The following is a 20,400-nucleotide window of genomic DNA, read 5'->3' as shown; positions in this document are numbered from 1 at the left end:
CAAGTGTCCCTGGGATTATGGAGCAGAATTTCGTCTCTGTATTGTACAGTCTCAGAGGGGGACAAAGGTTTCTTGCATGAGGCAGGCAGTGGTGAATCAACTATTGTCGTGGCAGACTCTCGGGAAGTCCAGCTTTTAGAAGGGCTCTGTTTTGTGCAAACTGATCAACTACAGATGTTTCTCAGGAGTTGACCTTATTCACCGTGACTTCACTGGGATTGAAAGGCAGACGCCGGTCAGCAGTGGGGTGAAGGCATGTTTTGGTGAGAGGGTGTAAATGTATATACAGTTGACAGGATGGAGATGACATTGGACAAACACCTCATCTGTTGATAAATATGTGTTTTGCCTCTAAAAAGTTTTATAACAGGGAGATATAGCGAATAATAAATATAGTTGGGCTTTATTTCTGGACTACCCCAGGCACGCTGAACTCTGAGAAAGATGAAGGGGTAAGTATTAAAAATGGGTTCAACCTTTTGTCTTCTTGAAATATCAGTTTTCATATAAAACTCATCAGTTGGGCAAAGTATTAGTCTTGATCAATGGCAGGAAACTAGAGGATCAAATGCTAATAAATCAGAAACAGAAACCCGGTCTTGAGCCAAAAATACATCACCAAACTGAAAACAAGAAAATCATCTGATGATCATTTAATGCATGCACAAGGAGAAAAGGAGCCTTTTCAGGAGAGAACACTATATCTTAGACAGTGACAAAAATATGATTTTTAAACACCTTAATAAGAGCTTTACTTTGACATAAAAAATAAGAAAGACTCAGATCATTTAGCAGGTCTGGATATGGAAGCTAAGGGTTTGTTGATAAAATAAGGGTTATTATATCTTCATATTTATGAGGAGAGCAACTAAACCCAACTAGATCTTGTTAATAATATTTTCTGGCTATTTTAATGCATTTCTTTTCCTTTGGAATTATATCCTCACCTGCAGATCCCATCCCTTCACCTTTTATAAATGTATTGTTACATGATCCCGTTTCCTTAGTATATTTTTCTTCTACATTTTCATTTTGTAAATAAAATGAAAAATTTTTATTGGGATCGAATGTATGTGCAGAAAAATGCACAGATTCTAAGTACACAAATTGCTATGCTCAAAGCATTTTCTTGCCATGCACACTCCTGTGTAACCAGCCCCTTGCCTGAGCCTCAGATACTCTCAGTCCTCCAGAAGTTTCTCTTGTTCTGTTCTGCTCTCCTCCTCCCTTATCCTGACTTGTATCATCAGAGTCTAGAAAGCCCATTTCTAGAAAGCCCACTGACCTTTCTAGAAATGGAACCATAAAAAAAAAAATCTCTTGCATCTGCTTCTTTTGCCAGAGGCTCTGTATAATTCATCCACGACAGTTGTGTATTTATCGGTATTTTATATGACATTGTTTTCAATAGACCATGTTCAGTGCTCTCATCAATTCCATTTTATATGCATGGAATTCTCCCCCAATATGCTACTATGTCACATTAACCACTTTCAACACTCAGCAGTTAAAAAGAGGAACTGACCCCTCAGCAGAAATCACAATCTGTGAGCTGTGATAAAATTCTGGAGTGCTATGTCTGTAATAAAAGGCACATGATCACCAAGACTTTTGAAACCTCCTTTGTTTTCTATCTGTTTTTCTTAAGAATACACATGCATTCCCCTCGCCCCCCCATTACTCACCTAAACAAGAACCCAGAGAGTGTGGTCCTACTCTCTAAATGGAAACTGTTTGCTTTTGTGAAAACAGAGAGCTAAATTAAATTAGAAAAATCCTGGTATTCAGTAGGACAGAATTTCCCTTCCTTCCTATTTTCCCATTTCACAATCTATCACCTAGAGTAATTAAGACCCGGGAGGTATCATCTTCACTGGATTAACCTTCACTAAATCGTGCTCATTCAACATGTGCCCTTTTGATTAGTCCGAGCAGGGTCTGCTGTCTCAGATACACCCACCTTGTAATTCTACACACTTAATTAATTTCAGATGAATAGCAGAAGGGATAAGCTAAATTCTCTGATTAATAAACCATAAGTCCTTATGTGTGTCAGAGCACTTCAAGATTTTCATTTTTCCTTTCTTTTTTTGGCCTGAAAAGACAAATGGAGATTGAAATGTGCATGCACACACACACGTACACACACAAACATACAAACACACACAAACACACACACAATCACACACATTATATATGCACCACATACACACAGCTGCACTTTGTGTGAATTTGGTCAATGAATCCTGTGTGGGCTTTGCCATGACAAAGGGTAGAACTTAAGAGAGGAAGATTGCAATTGCTGGTAAAAGATCATTTTTCCACCGAGCATAATTTTAAAAGTTTTTCCTCCATGGGACCTCAATCTTTAATTTGTTCTTACATATTTCCCGTCTTATGTAAAGATTCTTAGTTACAAAAATTGAATTTCTTAATGCTACAAAATTTGTAGTTTTAAATACAGTTCTCCAAAAGTAAAACATTTGTCTGAAAACTGTTCTGAGAAATGGTTTAAAATTAATCACCCAATCATCAAACTTAACGACTTTCAAATATAAAATAAAAATTTGCCCTCATGAGTATCTCTGACAGGGAGGAAAAATATTTCCTTATAATGAAACAGATCCCTATGATGTTTATATGCTATAATTTATCTCATATTAAAAGATGACTAGAAAATTATACAGGATAGATTTATGACTCTACTTCAACCCAGAAAATGTATATGTCTATTATTAGTGACTTAAAAAAACTACTACTGATCTGCATAATTGTACATAAAGGGTTTCCCCAGTAGCTTTTATGTCCTATGATTCCACTTAACGAGGTCAATTATATTTAAAGCATTTAAATTACTGTTACTTAGGGAATATGGCCAACATTGCTGTTAGTTTCTTATGTTGGTATGCAAGGAATTCTAGTTATATAAGATAAAAAACCCTAACGTAGACCATTATACATATGCTTATTAAAAATAAATATTTTTAAAAGCCACTAGTTATTTTACATAAAAATTATTCAAAAAACATACCCTCAATTTCCTTCTTTCCAATATATTAGGACTGCTCTAATTCCTAAATTTAGCTTTTAATTCAAAAATTATTTTAAAAATTTTTTGCATAATTCTGTTAGTATTAACAAACAGAAAATTTAACTGTGAAATTCCTACACTCCTTTTAAGCCACACTATAATTCCTAAGCTATTAAATATTCCTGCAAGTTAAAGTCTTGCTCCCTAATTTACCAATTGAGAGTTTAATAATCTTTACTAATTACTAACTTGTAAAAATTCCCAAAATTGTACAGTCATTCGGTTAATTGCAAATATTAGCTGCTGTTTGACTGATTTCACGCACACTGGTGGGTTCAATCTTTTCAGGAGTCATCAGCTTTGTATATCAGGTTTTTGTTATCGCTTCCATCTGAAGTTGGGCAGTTGGGTATTTTAACTCATGTCAGGAAATCTTATTCTCTCTGCCTTCCCTAAAACCAGATTCTACATTTGACCTTTCAGGAAAACACAAAAGCAAGTAATTGAAGTCAGCCCGCACCTGCACCATCTCCAAACGCTCCTGAGCTGAACGCGGATCTCAGCTCTCGAGTCTGCATCTCTGCAGCGGGGAGGCCCATTTATCCCCTCCACGAACAAAATACTGACATTGTACTTTGTCTTCTTCAGACCGGAAAAAGGAATAAATAGAACTCGAGATATTATTCGTGAAAGGACAGCTAAGCTCAGCCTCTGGGATGATTTACATTTACCCCGTAAACCAGCGGCATCTGAATTAAGGCATTTACGGAAGATGCAGTTTTATTAGCCTGGCCAGTTCTGTTGTTTGTGTCACACCATCGGAAATCTTGTGAATACTGCTTGAGACAGTATCACTAAGTTTCTACACCAGGAAATTAATAGTATTAGCTGGGATTTTTTGCTGTGGTTGTTTAGTTGAATTTCGCGCTTGAAAAAAAAATAGAAAAAAAAAAAAACAACCATTCGAACTGGTGAGAATAGTAAAGCAGTCCTGACACCCAGCATTATTATTTCCCGGTTTGCCTCTCTTGCGCTGTTTCCAACTCGAATCTATAATAAATTCAAGTTTTTGTTCTCTGCTGACAATCGACATTTCAGGAAGATCCACGAAAGGAAATTAGGGGTCTGGGTAGTTTTCGGACGGAAACTGTTGATCACCGTCTCCCTCCCCGGCTAGGAGCCAGCTGGAGCGCGCGGTGCGGCGCGGCGCCCACCTCGTTGCCCCCTTCCTCTTTTCCATGCCCGTTCCCGCTGTAAAGTTCGTGCCAGTTCTACGAGGAGGAGGAGGCAAGAACGCAGGTGCCCACCGCGGGCTGCAGCGGGCGCGGCGCGCAGACGGCGGCGCGGAGCCTGGTCCAGCCCGGCTGCGAGCGGCCGCGAGCCGGGCCCGCAGCGGCGCTTGCCGGGCACCCGCGGCCCTCGGAGCCAGGGTGTCCCCCGGTGCGGGCGCGTCGCGCCAGTGCGCCCTCGCGCAGCGCCGGCAGACCGAGGGGACGGTGGGGGTGCAGGGGGCTCAGCCCCGCCGGGAAGGGGGTATCCAGAGGCGCCGGGGCTGGGAAGAGAGGGGGCGCAGGAGGGGCTGTCTCCGATACGCGGGAGGCGGATGGGGAGCCCGCGGGCAGCGCCGGGGAGAAGGCCGGGAAGCAGCGCGGCGGGAATACAAGGGATCCGAGGGACCCTGGGGAGCGAGTGATGAGGTCCCCCCACCTCCGGGCCGGCCGCCACCTTCCTTTGCAGGGGAGTGGCACGCGAGGAGGCGAGCGGGACTGGGTGGATGGTACGGGGGGGGGGGGGGTAAGGGGGCGGTACTGCCGTGACCCAGATGGGGCCTAGGTCGGGCGTGACCGTAGCTGAGGGTGGTCGTACAAACCGAGGGTCCCGGGATCTGACGCGACTCGTGGAGTCTCCCAGACGTTGGGAGTTGGGGAGGATGGCTGTGAATATCCCGACACAATATTCGAATTCATGCAGACAGAACACCAAGAACGCGCAAATCTGCCTTTTTTCCGGATCGGTACCCGCCACCCTCCCCCCACCCCCGTGGTCACCCCCGCCCCCCCCCTCCCCCGCAGCCAGCAGACTCGAAGCCCGGGGCCCGGGAGTGGCGGTTCCTTCAACTCTTTGCGACCCGGCTGCTCTGCGCCCCTGGGGGCTCCCCCTGCAGCCCAGTCCCGAGTTTCTCGTCCCGGGGATGCTCAGCTTGCACCTCAGCTTGGGACTGACCCGGGGTTGACCTCGACCACCGCACAGCGCGGCCCTACAGCATCTTCCACTTGGCCCTTTTGTCTCAGAGCTGCGCTCGGGGCTCTGCACCGGGCTGCGGGGCGCGCTCGGGAAAGTGTTTGCGCGAGCGCGGGGGACGGTGGCGGGAAGCCGGGGAACCCATCCAAGCTCTCTGGCATTCCCGGGCCCCCTGGAAGACCCGGCTCTCAGGACCTTTGGACGGCCAGGCGCCCCGCGAGGGTGGGCGATTCTTGCAGCCACTCGGAGGAGAGAGCTCCGGGGCCGAGGACGTCGGTGCCACGCGTGTCCCGTTCCGCCCGGACTTGCTCCCCGCAGCCGCCGCCTAGGGCGCCCTGCACGCACCGGCTGGAGTCCGAAGGTGGAGAGTAGCCGAGAGGCCGACCTCACCGCGTCTCCTGTCAGTCACATCTGCACTTATTTAAAGCTCGGCTGGTGGTCCGCGCTCTCTGGAATGCCAATTGCGGGCCTGGCGGGCTAGGACATTTGCATTGATTAGCGAGCCGGTCATGGGGGAGGCCAAAGGCAGGGGAGGTCAGGGTGGGGTTTGGGGGACTTTCTCCCGGATCCAGTTCGGGGAGGTGGCCTGGAGCTCTGCGAGTCCCACGCACCAGGTGAAAGGAACCAGAACCGAACCTGAAACCGTTCTGGGCGTGCCGCCTAGGATGCCCATTGTGGCTCGCGTGCACGCACAGGCTGCAGCTCTGAATCACGCCAAAATTAAAAACGAACATGTTAAAAGTGGACCCGAGGGTAAGGCAGGGACCACGAGCGCGTATGCAAGGTCTGGGATATGCAAGCTCCTCATCGCAAAGGAAGAAAAAAACACGTTCACTCGTGCCAGCCCTCAAGAACCGAGACCTACCTCGCTTAACACAAAGCACTCAAAAAGGAGCTGGCAACCTGCGCCCGAGTCGCCACTGAAAGCGCGAGGTCTGGAGTGGAAAATAAGCCCCGTTCCTACCGGGCGCGACTGGCACTGCCGCTGCACTGGGAGAGAGGCAAATAAAGATCTTTTTTTCAGTCCCTAAACCTGAATAAGTTCGGTCTGATTCCGCACTTGCCTTTGGACTTGGCGTAATTAAGGGTGAAAATAAGAGCCCTCTGTTTTTCGATTCCGTTTTACCTTCCGTGAAGCCAGTACCCCCAGAGGAAAGTTGTTTTAGCAATCTGGGAAAGAGAAACCATGTGCTGAGTCAGCAAAAAACGCGGCACCTTCCAATTCAGCTCGACAATACAGCCATGTGTCATGTACACATTCTGTATGCCTTTGTGGAAATAATGGAAAAAAATATTAGAATTTTCATGGCAGAGAAACACTCACAAAGTCTGTTGGCAGCTCAGAGTCAGACTAAATGACGTCCTCTAACATAGAAATTTGTTCTGCCCATATCTTCTGAACAAGTGTTAGAGCAATTCCAGTTAATGTGAGAAAAAGGAAAAATACATTTCTTGAAACTGCACATAACACAATTTAAAAACATTAAAAATAAAATTCTCAGTTGCAAATGATTAAACGTTCATTTCTGTCTGTGTTCTAGATACAAACGTTCAAGGCTCAGCCATTGAATGCACTTTATTTTTCATTTTGAATCATTAAAAGCACTTCTCAAAAATGCATTCTTAAGAGGTCTGAAAGTCTCATTGGAAACCTGCTTAGAACCTCAATAACTATTGCTTCTGTGTTCTCATTTGTGTGCAAGGAATAAATGAATGAAATGCCATTTAAGCAACTATTTTTAAGAATGATTTCTTATCTTTCCGTGGTCCAAGTTAGCCTGAATTTGCAGAATCTGAGCATCTCAACCGTTAAAATCAATCTCAATCAATTAAAATTTGATTGATACAGTCTTAATCAAATTTTTTAGTGGCAGATTATTTCTGGGAATATTTCTCCATAATTATTTTAATTTCAATAGTCGAGTTGCAAAGTGCATCATTTTGGGATTTATTCAGAGTATTTTTAATAGTTGGTTTTACTAATAGACCGACTCCAAACCTTGCTATTTCAATTTTTGTATTTATAGCAAAAGTTAAATAATGAATTATATCTTTTATATACATCTTTCATGCTTTTACTCTTTCAGTCCTTAAAACTATTGCTCCTTTAAGTTGTTTCAGCATAATGCAAAAACATCTGGATGTGAAGTGAGAAATTCAGTCTGTCACCCTGGTTCCAGATGTTTGGTACTATGTAGACAAAACATCAGGACAAATGACTGAAGTTTTTCTCTTTAATCCAGATGGTTTAGTGACTGGTGCTTCTATAAGGAAGCATATTTTTCTTTCTCTAAACATCACATCCTACTGTAGCTCACGTAAGGCATGATTTACATTCTTTCATGGACAAAATACCGTGCTATTTGGAGTGCAGCAAAGCAATCAGTAAACGAAACTCGAAGTATATGTTTTGGTGAATTTAGTCCAAGTACAAGTGTTCGTGTGTACTTATGAGGGAGTGGTGGTAGTCGTGAGAGGAGGGTAGAAGAGAGAGGGGCTTGTTCCATGGAGAATGACTTGACTGAGTGGAAACAGCTTTTCCAAACTCAGCCAGTGGCATCCCAGGAAGTGAAATAGGCAAAGCAAGGCAGCAATCCTTAGCAGCTTAGACAGGCAGTGTTTGCTTGAGATGCTATTGGCCTGTGCAGGGTCACCGTGAATGCTCTCCAAATCCCTTTACCCCCCTTTTCTTTCCCTGGAGTAAACAAATATAAAATCAAAAGAATAGATTTAACATAACATGAACACACATGCTTAAAGAATTAGGAACATTATAGGTGGGAAATTCTGTTTGAAAGAAAGCAATATGGTGAAAAATCACTTAGAAGTATAATGAAAATGAATAGAGTTTTTCTCTTCAGGTGAAATGATACCTGCCTAACACTTGGGGATGAAGACACTGAACACTATCTCCTCTCCCCCTAAGTCCCAGGGAAATTCAAGGTCATAATCAATCTGAGCTTTTCCGAAACTCTTTGTATTAACTTTGCTGAGAAGAAATGCTTTTGGAGAGGCCTTCCACTAGAATCAGCAGCTGAAATCAAACCCAGAATGAATTCCATTCTCCTTATTAACCTCACACACTCACTGGATTATAGAAGAGTGTTTAGATAATGAATGGCAATGGATGTTAAAACATCATAAAATCTGACCACTTAACAATGGCTGCAAGAAAAACATACCATTTTAAATAGAACTTCTTCAACTTAGAATTTGAGACTCAGCTCTTAGGACACAGGATTTCATACTGGCCCCAAATAAATTTTTTAAAAAGTTTATAGGGGTATAGTAAAGTTTCTGAAATACACATATGGAGTATTTCAGTCTCAAAAGTCAAAGGGAATCTTGAGCACCATATAAAATAGAATCACAGTAATCACAGTTATTTTTCTTGATTGCTTTGATTGGGATATTTTCATGCCATTTTTTGGTGATTTGTTTATTCGAATTATAAAACAGCAGAGCTGGAAGTGACTTAGAACTCATCCAGACTTTCTCCTGTGTATAGTGAGCTAGGGACCAAAACCTTTCAAAGACATACTCTAAAGGCACAAATAAGGTGGAGGTAGGATCAGAATTAAAACCACAGGGTACAAAGTTCACCTTCAAACACAGTGCAACTTAGAGTCATAGATTTCCCAGTTAAGTCCAATGCTCATCATGATAGATGGGAAAATAGCTCAAAATTATTCATTTGTTTCCATGCCTAAGAACTATCAACTATAGCCACTTTGAAGACAGAGTTCCCCTCTCTGTCTCCTTACTGAGACAGGATTTTGCAAAAGCAGAACAAATAAAATTCTGACGTCAGTAATTTTGCTAGTAGTCCTGACAATAATGACAGTTCAACTTTTTAATAGCAAACCTATAGCACCCTGGACGAGGTGCACAGAATCAGCTGTTTCATCTCTTGGAAAACAACCCATTCAACATTAAAAATAAGTGATTTTAATTGGGATTGGTGAATAGAGGGACAGTAGGCATGTCCACACCATTCTTTGCAGAAAACAAGGAGTCAATGGAAGTATCTTTTACTGGTCTCACAATCATCTCAACTCCCAATTCCTGTGGCTTTTGTGATGAAATGGAAGGCTAGGATGGGGCTGGTCCTGTGGCTAAAGGGAAATGTGCTTTTAAGGAATGTTTTGTTCACAGCATGAAGGTTATATCCCTAGGGAACCAAAGGGAAGCCCATTGGTTCTTCATGACAATGGACTCATGTGTGATGTTGTCCCTTTATATATATTGCATTAAGCACCAAATGAAAATATAGAAGGACAGCTTCTGGAAAGGAAAAAATTTTTGCGTAAGTATTCTGGTCCAAGAAATGCAAAGACAGATAGCTATCAGGAGAGGTGGGGCAGGTGGAGTGAGTGAAATCAAGGTTCAGTATTTGGGGGTACGGCTTCTTTACATTGGCCTGGAGAGAGGAGAGAATCTGGCGCTCCTTCAAGCAAATTCAAGGTCAGTGACCCAGCAAAGCCATATCTGGCCTGACATTGAATGGTGTGGGAGGGGGCAAAGGGGGCAGTGATGCTGGAGAAATAGGGCTGACAATCTGTGTTCTGAAATGCTTAGGGGCACAACTAAATCAGGGAAGTTGAACAGAATACAACAAGCATGAATGCTTACCTCTTTAATTTACTCTCCCAAACAGATCATCATTTGGGCTATTCCCCTGAAGTCAAGCATGAAATCTATTTAGCTGGATAGCTACCCATTTCCTCTGACCTATAGAAGAGATGCCCTATTCTTTCAGAATCCAGGGAATGCCAGAGAAAAATCCAGAGAAAACTGGAGCCACATGCTGGGGCCCCTTGAGATTCTCCCACCCCCACAACCAAGGAACGTGTAAACAAAGCTCACTGACTGCACTGTCTAACCCCAAAGCACAGCTGCTGACTCATCTGTACAGGTCCTGTGTGACTAAGTTGCCATGAGTCTAAACATCCTTCTTAGTTACTAGCACTGTTGAGAGTTTTGTAAAGTCTATCTACTGTTTTTTGGTATTTAAATGCACAAGTTAGATGGAAATGAAAGTTACCGAGCTGCTGTTTGGCGAGTTGTTTTTTGGGCCACACAAGCAGTGTTCAGGACTTACTCCTAGCTCTGTGCTCAGGGATCACTCCTATCGGGGCTTGGAGGATCATGTGAGGTGCCAGGGATTGACTTAGGTCAGCTGTCTGCACCTCAAGTGCCCCTACCCACTGTACTATTGCTCCAGCTCATGTTACCATTATTTTTAAGAAACATATTCATTAAATAGTACTGTCTTAGCTCCTTTAATGATCCATTAAATGGCAAGATCCAATAGTAGGTCTTAATTACTTCAGTAATCAGGTAATATTGAAATGGTGGTAAAATGTGACACTGTGAAACTGCCCTTAGCACTGAAAATGTGTCATGGGGATGTCTAATATTTGGTGACTAAGTCACAGGTTTTACTAATGTTGCTTTCATAAAGAGAAGCAAAGACAATTTCCAAATAGAGGTTTGTAGAAATAAAGATGTAATATTTTCCTCCTCCCAATGTATGGACTCAGGCTTCTATTTGGTTGCATTTCCAAATCACCTCTTCCTAAAGAACCCCTTAGAAAGAGGAAGAGGGGAGTTCTAGTTGGACTTTAGAATCCTACAAATGATCATTAATTGAATTCTACTGGCCTCAAGTTTAAAGTTTAAATGATGAGCCTGTGAACTTAGATTGTGGTTTGAGATGAAAATAACTTCATTTTAATCTGTAGGTTGGTTTTTCTGAGACATGTTTCTTCACTTCTCAGAAGTGTCAGAGAAGTGTCAGAGATCACGTCGAAGTGTCAGGGAGTCCCCTGAGCCAGGAAGGTCTTGATAAGGTAGAGTGAGTTATCTCCCTCTGCAGGTGAGTGAGCCCCAGGGTGGAGGTAGACTGAAATGACACACAGAGAACTAGGAAGGGTGTCTTGGCAGCTGATGACAGGCCAGGACCCCTGGGAGGAGATAGAGCTCCAGCTGTCAAAACCTAGGGCCACAGAGGAAATCAGGCCAGGACCACGTCGGAAAAAAGAGAGGATCCTGCTCACCCAAAGCAGTCTGGCAGCTGTAGCCTCCACCTAGGGAGTTTGCAGCAAGCCAGTGGGGTGGATGGGATTTGGTGGGCAAGGAGGGACTCACAGGCCAGGACAGAAGGGCTACAGCCTAGGAGCCCAGGAGAGAGCACCCAAAGCAGCAATGCCTCCCTAAAGTCATAAACCAATGGATAGTTTGTATTTCATTTCCATTAGTAATGTCGTTTCATCAAAAGATATCATAAGAGAATGAAAAGGAAAACCACAGACTGGGAAAAATCTTCACAACATATATATCTGACAAAGCCTTCATACTAGTATAAAGAACTCTTATACATTGATAAGAACAATGAGATGAAATCCAAGCTTATATTCGAACCAAAGACACCACAGCTACTTTGCTGAAGAGAGTCCCTTAAGAACCAAGAAACATGAAAGAGTGTGCCATGTCATTAGTCATCAGCAAAGTGCAAATAAAACTTTGATATATACACCTTGTAGAGGGTCAATAAGAAAAAATAGCTGACATTGATGCTATCATGGGTTGAAGAGAATGTGGAGTAACCGAAATTCTCACATTGTGTGAGGGAATGTATATTGGTGCAATAATTAAAATATTTTAATTAAAGAACTGTGATTAAAGAACTTTACAAAGTTATTGATAGTTGAGTTTTAGGCATACAATAATTCAACAATAATCCCACCGCCAGTGTCAACTTCCCACCACCAGTGTTCCAATATTCCCTTTCCACCCCAAACCCCATCCCATCTCACCTGTCAACTTGACAGGCACATTACAAAGTTTCAGTGTTTGCAGCTTAGATCTCATGTTTTCAGTTTTGTTGGGACTGTATTTTTATATATGGTTATACCACAAACTCATATCAAAACTGGCAACACCAACTAAAGTAATTCACATCCTAAAATTGAGCAGCTCCATTCCTAAGAATAGGCCCAAGATTGTATTTGTCTAACAATGTATGTGCAATATAACTTAATGTTTTATTGTTTGGAAATAAATACTATATTTATACATCCACTTTATTACATAGCTCCAATTTGGAAACAGCCCATATTGTAGTATATTTATACTTATGTATCACTTAGCAACAGTTTTGTCAATAACTGACCACATGTATGTTGGTGGTCCAATAGGCTGCTTCAGCTAGATTTGTACACTTACACTTTATGATATTTGCACAATGATAAAATAGCCAAATTATGCTTTCTGAGAAAATATCCCTTATTGTTAAGTAACACACAACAATATGCAATGGAATATGTGATGGAATATGCAATGGAATATGAAATGGAATGCAATAGCAATGAAAGATCCAAATTAATGTTACACACAAAGTAGATACATTTCACAAATATAATGTAGAGCAAAAGGAGCCAGATCCAAAATCATACACAGTGTATGATTTCCATTGATGTGAGGAATAAGAACAGGCAAAACAAATCTATAGCAATGGAGGTCAGGATAAGATTTACTTTTGCAAGGGGTATTGATTGAGAGGGAACACAAGGGCACCTTCTATGGTGTTGAATTATAAATATAATTGACTTTAGAAAAAGCGATTTGGAAATGTAACCAGTGAAACTAGCCTGTCTTACTGTACCATCAGCCCTTCTAATTGTGGTTTTATATTACAACAAAGATTTCATTTGGGCTATCTGAGTATGAAGAAATTGCTAAAGCAAACAACAGACAAGCAGAAGATTCTTACAACATCTCACAAAGGGTTAATATGGAGTTCAAGATGAGCAAATATTTGAAATGCATTTACAGGAGAAGATAACCAAATGACCAAGCCTTATAAGGAAAGGTGCTCAATATTATTATTATTGGAAAGGCAAAGGAAAGTCATAACTTGACGTTAATTCATACCCACCCCAAAGACTAACATTTAAGAGTGCCAGTTACAAAGGTGAACTGCCATCTCGAGCAGCATAACTTTCAGAGGTGGACCAAAGGGGACAGCCACTAAAACTAAACACATACCTTTCAGGGAAGGATTCTGGGTAGTTGGCTAGGAACTGAGTTAACTAAGAACAGGAGAGACATCAGGGATCGTGGCTACTGATAGCCACCAGAGTTTAAAAAAACCCTATCTTGTGTGCTCAGATGGATTTTTGCTCCTATATACTTATGCTCCTATATTTCTAGCAAAACACCTTATGCAAAAATCCCAGTGTCTTCTTGCTTTAACTTAATAGGAAAGAAAAAATCGCCATGCTGAGTGCGAAGCTGAGAGGGAGATCACAGATCAGATCTCTTGGCAGGAACAGCTAACCCTGCCCAAATAGCTGCAAGGAAAGCCCATGAAGCATTGGAGTGAGTGAAGAAGTGAGGTTAGTTAGCGGGGTCTCTTCTGGGGTGGGTGCAATGGAAAAGGCAGAGAAAGCCCCTCACTCACCGTTTCCCACTGGGGTAGGAGAGGGCCCTCTCCCTGATCAGAACACCTGTGACCCTGGCTGTCTTCTCTCCTGAGCAGAGGTGTTTGTGCAGCTCTCGCTTCTGTATTTGAGAAGCCAATGCTACAGGAACTCAAGTGAGCTTTCACATTTATTTTGAAAATCCAGTCTGGGAGGGGAGGATGTTGGTCCTGGAGGAGGGACGTGGGAAAAGGAGAACAAAGTGGCTAAAGAAGCCAAGAAGGCTGGAGCCAAAGGAAGTGTGAGGCTAAGCCTCGCAGCCACCCTCATGTGAGCTCATCCATCAGCACGTCCTGCTGGCCACACACTGATGCTTCCCATGGAAGTTGGGAGCAGGATGGTTGGGCTCCAGAGCGACTCATAGTAAACAGCAAACGGCAGAAGGATGGCTGGGGAATTGACATCTGTTCTTTGGCCCATAATTAAAACTGCTTTCCCCTCAACGCTAAGGATAGCCATTAGAAGCAGCAGCCTTTGTATATTACTGTCAAAGTAGTATTCCTAGTTTAAATTTTTTATCAGGACATGCCATCAAGGAAATACCCACCCCGAGTTCTTGGGTACATGTCAGTGTACTAAGTTTTTATGATCTAAGGCAGGTGTGTATCCTTGAGCAAAAGAAGTCCCAGATACTAGACTGCTTGCAAAATGAAAGCCTCTCTCCTGGGCTAGACCTGGTGTCTGCAAGAAGGAGGGATGATCATTGATTCACACATGAAGAGAAAAGAGAAAATGTACATAGCCCTGGAACGAAGAAACCCTTAGAGAAGGTGGCTAACCACCCCCAATAGAAATCTTGTGGCACTTTTGTCTCCCCCAAAACTTATAACCAGTTTCCCTTGGTATCCAGAAGACCCCTTTCAACACCCTCCTACCCCCAACCCCCCAAACTTTCTGCAAATCCACAGGTGCCCCATTATCTCTTTATCTTGACCTCTGATGCTGGCTGACCCTTCCAGTGCAGGCCTCTTGCTGGGGAGGGCAACCGTGACTATTGGAAGGAGATTGGCCTGTGAGGGGACCTGTTTTCCAGGGGTCAACTGTATGGACACAGGCCCGCCCAGTTTGCAGACCCCCCTATCCTGTGTGAGTGCATTTGTTTTTCTTAACAGTCTTGGGAGGTATGCAAAGAGCTTTTTGTGGATGAGAGAACTGAGGTTTCTTTCTCCAGGCTTAGTCATCTGACCCAGATCCCATGCCGAATGAAGTGGCACAGTGCAGATGCGAGCCCGTTTTCCTTTGCGAGTTCTATGCTATTACTGCAGGCAGAACGACAACATAAAAATGCACAGAGCTGAGAGCATAAATGAGGCACCTCCCAGGAAACCCAAAACCTCCCCAGGTGATAGTTTTCTCCTGCCCTGGACAAGTCACAGAGAATATTCTGCAGGGGAGGAATCTTGCTTGGGCCAGATGTGTCTCAAGCCGGCTTGTCTCTGTGTGTGCTGAAGAGAAAATAGGCTGGGAACAGGTTGTCGCCCTCCATTGCAAAGTTCTTGCTCTGACTCCTGTCACAAGCACAAGGGAGCGATTCTGTGTGCATTGAAAACAAAAAGCTGTGTCCACAGAATTATCTGGAGCAGAGGGCAGCAAACTTGCTGGGAAGGACCAGATAGAAATGTTCTAGATCTTGGGGACCACAGGCAAACTCTGTCACAACTACTTAACGCAGCCACAACCCTGTAGATACAGACACAGACACTGTATGAATGGACGGACATGGCTTTATTCCAAGAAAACTTTGGACCCTGAAATGGGAACTAAAATGGGAATGTCATATAATGTTCAGTGTCACAAGATATTACTCTTTTATTGAATTTTCTCCAGGCTTTAAAAAATATAAACACCATTCTGAATGCGTGGCCCCAGAAAAACAGACAGGAGGTCTCCTGTGAGCTTCAGTTTGCCAAATCCTGTTGTAGAGGCCCAGAAAGGACCCCTGTCTACCTGGGTTTTCGCCATTGGCTGGTTATTCCTTTCTGCGTTAAACTACACTTCAGTCTCTTTTCTCTTTTTTGAAGATGCAACATCTGGGAGGAATCTATGAACAACTTTATTTCAAGAGTTTATAGGATGAGTTAGAATGTAAGGGCCAGGCTGTCTATTTTATTCACTGTTTAGCTCATGGAGCTCCTAGGGAGCGCCGCCTAGAAATTGTAGAAATGTTGATTGAGTGTCTGATGCACGTATCTGCTGCCCAGAAGGGTTGGAGACCAGAAGGGGCAGCAAAGAACGAATAAGTCGAGGCAGAGGCTTTGGGTCAGTTGGCCAGAGGTGAGGAAGATAGTTTCAAACTCAATGATGTTTCCCAGCGAGAGCTGATTGGATCAAGAAATTGCGGCATAAATACACAATGGAATACTCTGCAGCTCTAAGAAAGAATGAAATTTGCAGCAACATGGATGGAACTAAACGATATCAAACTGAGTGAAGTCAGTCAGAAGGAAAGGCACAGATACAGAATGATCTCTCTCCTATGTGGGAACTAAAGATACACATCAAGGGCACAACAAAGGGCCACAGGGAACATAATGGTAGATCTGATCTGCACAATGGAGTTGGGATGTGACTTAGCAGGGAGGGATGTTAGGGAGAGGGAAGGGGACACTGGTGATGGGTATCGTGCTGAAATTATGTGCATGAGACATCTTTATTAATTGTAAACTAAAGAATCTCAATAAAAAGGAAAAGGGAAAATAAAAAAAACACTGCCAACAAACTCAATGATGTGGGGCTGGGAATGTAGGCCAATGGCAAAATGCATGCCTTGAGTTTACATGAGACCGGGGTTTGATCCTGGCCTCACCTAAACAGAATAGCTAAGTGATGTCCGGAAGTCTGCTGATGCACAGGGAAAAGAGTGGGAAGAGATACAGGCTGTGTGGGAGCTCACAGAGCTGGGGAAAGAAAAGCCTCAGAGGCTGTGCCCTCTTCCCTCCCCACCGCCCAAGCATACCACAGCCCAGTGGGTCATGAATCCAATACAGTAAAGTGGTTCTGTCTCTGCCAAGAAGAACCTGAGGACAGGTTCAGAAAATCCCTGGGACAAATCCCCGTGAATGTGTGCAATGTCAAGTCAGAAAGGTGTTTGGGAGAGGGGGGAAATTGGAACAGATGTGTATGTGTGTGTGTGTGTGTGTGTGTGTGTGTGTTGTGTATGAGTGCACAGCATCAGAACTCACTTCCTTTGCAGAGAAGTGCCAAGAAGAAAGAAGGTTGGAGAAGAGAAAATAAAGCCCCCCTCCTGCCTTCTGGCAGCCACATACTTTCCTGGCACAGACACAGCCTCAACATTAGGAGAGAATGAGTGTGATGAGTGCACAGCAGCAGTGTGCACTCGTGGAAGGAATAGGACGTTTCACGGGGACAGCAGTGGAAATTACAAATGGGGCACTTAGGAGGTAGAAAAGTCCCAGGAAATGAGTGACTCTGGACAAGGGACTCCGGTCTCAATCCCTCACCCTGTGTGCTCTGAGCATGGAGCACATCACCCCCCAGCCATTCTCTTGCTGCCCCCTTGAAAGGGATCTTTATCTCTTGTTTGTGGATACTTAGATCCGACTTGGTGATTCCTTGGCTTGAAAAGAGATGGAGCAGAAGAGCACTTTATTTCTGTTTTGATAAGTCAAGTGGGGGTCCTTTTGGATATGAGTATGGGAAGGGTATGTCCTGGTCCTGTGGCCCCAGGGCAAAGAGAAACCAGGAGGAGGACAATTGTATCTCTCATCAGAGCTGAGATGTGTAAATACAATAGAGGAGGTCAACTTTTGAATACCTCAAGAGTCACAAAGCTTCATGGAAGGTCAAGGCTAGTTTTGTGGACATACAGTGTCTGTCCTGTCTTCATACCCCTGCATGACGTGGGGAAGGTAAGAGTTTGGAAGAACTTTATTTACTTCATAGTGACCTGGTTTCATCAGCTGTCAGGTGAGGGTGAACTTTACTTGGTTGACTTTTGATGACTGTTGATAGAATTACTTATAATGTGCCTAACACAGTGCCTGATAGGAAGATGGTGAGTGACTACTTTGGTTACTTTTCAACTGCAATTTACTAGAACCATTTTCATTTGCTTTTTCTCTGCCCCTTTCTTTCCTTTTAATGGTGGGAAAGTGGTTTGGGTCACACCTGGCTGTACTCTGGGCTCATTCATTGCGATGGGCTCAAGGATTCCAACTGGTAGGGTTCAAGGGGACCCTGTGCAGTGCTCAGGATCAAATTGGGCTCAGCAGCATGCAAGGCAAGTGCCTTCCCTGTTGCACTGTCTTTCCAGCTCCCGTTTGCTCTTAATCAGTCGGCCTCTATCACCTCATGGTTCAGTCTCTGTGGAGAGAAGGGGACCCTCCCATGTCACTAATATCACACCATCCACTTCTCTAACTCTTGTGTCGCAGTCCCTCAAGGGGAGAGGAGCATGAGCAGGGCCCCAAATGGTCACTATCCCTATGAGCTTTCTTTTAATCCTCCATGTCTGTGGGGCCATTTTTACCAAGCTTGCCTTTTGTTCCATAATATCTTTTGATATATGAAATGGTACAGATGTGTCTTTCCAAACTCTTGGAGTAACTGAGAACAGGAGCATTCATCACCTTCTGGAAGATCTCAGAGCCCTGTCTCCTGAGCCTTAGCAGGACAGCAGGCCGAGGAAGGCAGCTGCGGGTCAGATATGTCAGGATATGTCACACAGAGACCTTCAACGTAGCAGGATATAGATCCACGGGGAGAAGGGAGTGTGAGGCCGAGAAAGACCATTGTATGCACCATGACAGGCTGCATTTCAGCAAAACAAGCAGTAGGCCTAAGTTTCTGTTTCCCCACAAAGAATTCCCTTAGACTGTCCCTGGCCAAAGCTAGAAATCCCCTAGAAGCCTCTAGCCAGTCCTATGATATGTAGGATATCTCTGGGCACAGCAGGTGGGCATGACCAATTAGCTCACAGACTTGTGACTGCTTTGTCACAATTCTTGGGAAAACTGCCAACTGTAGCCAACAACTGTGCTGACTTTGCTTTTGTAACACTATTCTATATAATGTTCCCTGGAACTGGGGTCGAGGTCCTTGTCAAGACTTCGCTGATTTGGATGAGGCTTGGACCCTAGCTCGACCAAGCAATAAAGGTTCCTTTGCTTTTGCATTCTCACTTGTGGAACTGGTCTCTGCAAACGGGAAACCCAGAAGCCTGGTATAACAGGGAGGAAGATCCTAAGCCAAGGTCTGGAGGTGGAGAACACCACGAAGCCCCCCAAGGACTCCAAAGAAATCTTGCTCTTCAGTCTGGGAACTGGGCATCTTTCTTCCCTTGCCAGTCCTCTTGGTGTCTCGTTCCAGTAACAGCAGCTCTCCCAGGAGTCAGCTCTGCAATCTGGAGCCATCAGTCACCTTCAGCAGCCATCCTCACTCTTCTCACCCTCCTCCCTCCCTCCCTGCACGTTTTCCATCTGAACAGGAGATCCCGTGCACATGTGGCTGGCGCCAGGCATTGCTCATGCAGCTCCCTAAGGACTTAGGGTCATTAAGACATTTCTCATTATGAGTATTTTGGCTCCAAAGCACCCAGCCTTCCTGCCCCTCTCCGCAGGGATCCCTCAGCTTCCAGCCTCCCCACTCTCAGGCCAGACACCCTTTCACTGTGTAAGTTGTTCTTGCTTCCCTGCCTCTTCCCATCCTTCCTCTCTGCAGTTTCCTCCAAGTTATTTTTAAAAAATGAACCTTTGCTTCTTCTTCCCTTCTTTGCTGCTGTTGTAGTGACCAGAGGTTGCACACGTACCTGGCTGTGGTGCTTGCTAGGGTCTGCGCAGCAGGTGTGGTGCTCCTTAAGGCTTGCTCTCCTGTGGTCATGGTGCTTCTTGAAACTGGCTGGGCTTCGCAGCCTCACGGAGGCACGCGCACAATCGTTGAGGTGTCCAGCCCACTGCGGTGCTCTCCCACAAGCTTGCCAGAGGTTGTATTTTCTGGCTGTGGGGCTCAAGCAGCTTTTTAGTGCTGCCTGGGGGTCACACCCCTTTTTGGAGTGCTGTGGCCAGAAAGTGCTTTTAATGCCAGGGATCACTGACAGCAGAGCTGTTAGGATTGCACTCTGCATATGGAACTCCGGGGATTTGAACTTGTGACCACACATTTGCAAGACAGGCTCTTTGAGTACTGCGTTCCTCCTTCAGGTGCCCTTCCTGGAGATCTTAATGCAGATCGAAGATCAAGGAGAGGGTGAATCGTGATGCTCAGGCAGCTCTGCCACATATAGCACCAGTTCCCTTGGCGGTGCTGAACAAACTTACTTCTATTTGTTTGTCTGTCTGTTTGTTTGTTTGGGCCACACGTGGCAATGTTCAGGGCTTACTCCTGGCTCTGCACTCAGGAATCTTTCCTGGTGTTGCTCAAAAGACCATATGGGAGGCTGGGTATCGAAGTACAGTTTGCTGTGTAAAAAGGAAGTCCCCTAGTTTCTGTACTGTGGCTACAACCCTCCAATTTTCTTCTTATTACCAGAACATTCCATGACTATTCTTCTCTCCCAATGTTAACCATCTTCCTTCCAGCCCAAGGGGAGATATTCAGAAAGCAAATGGAGGACATTGATGGTGAGGAGACTAACAATGCCTGTCTCCCTGGCACCTTGCCACCACAAAAGATGGCCAAAGGAGAGAC

At 44.3% G+C, this 20,400-nt stretch overlaps 1 pseudogene; it reads left to right on the top strand.

Moving 5' to 3' along the window:
- The first annotated feature begins 444 nt into the window (after nucleotides 1–444).
- LOC129399895 (ribosome biogenesis protein NSA2 homolog) overlaps nucleotides 445–20,400 on the top strand; it is a 58,638-nt pseudogene continuing 38,682 nt past the window's right edge.

This window comes from Sorex araneus, chromosome X (assembly GCF_027595985.1).
Source record: "Sorex araneus isolate mSorAra2 chromosome X, mSorAra2.pri, whole genome shotgun sequence".
NCBI lineage: Eukaryota > Metazoa > Chordata > Mammalia > Eulipotyphla > Soricidae > Sorex > Sorex araneus.
Note: the sequence above shows the minus strand (reverse complement) of the source record. Positions and strands in the feature narration are given on the sequence as shown.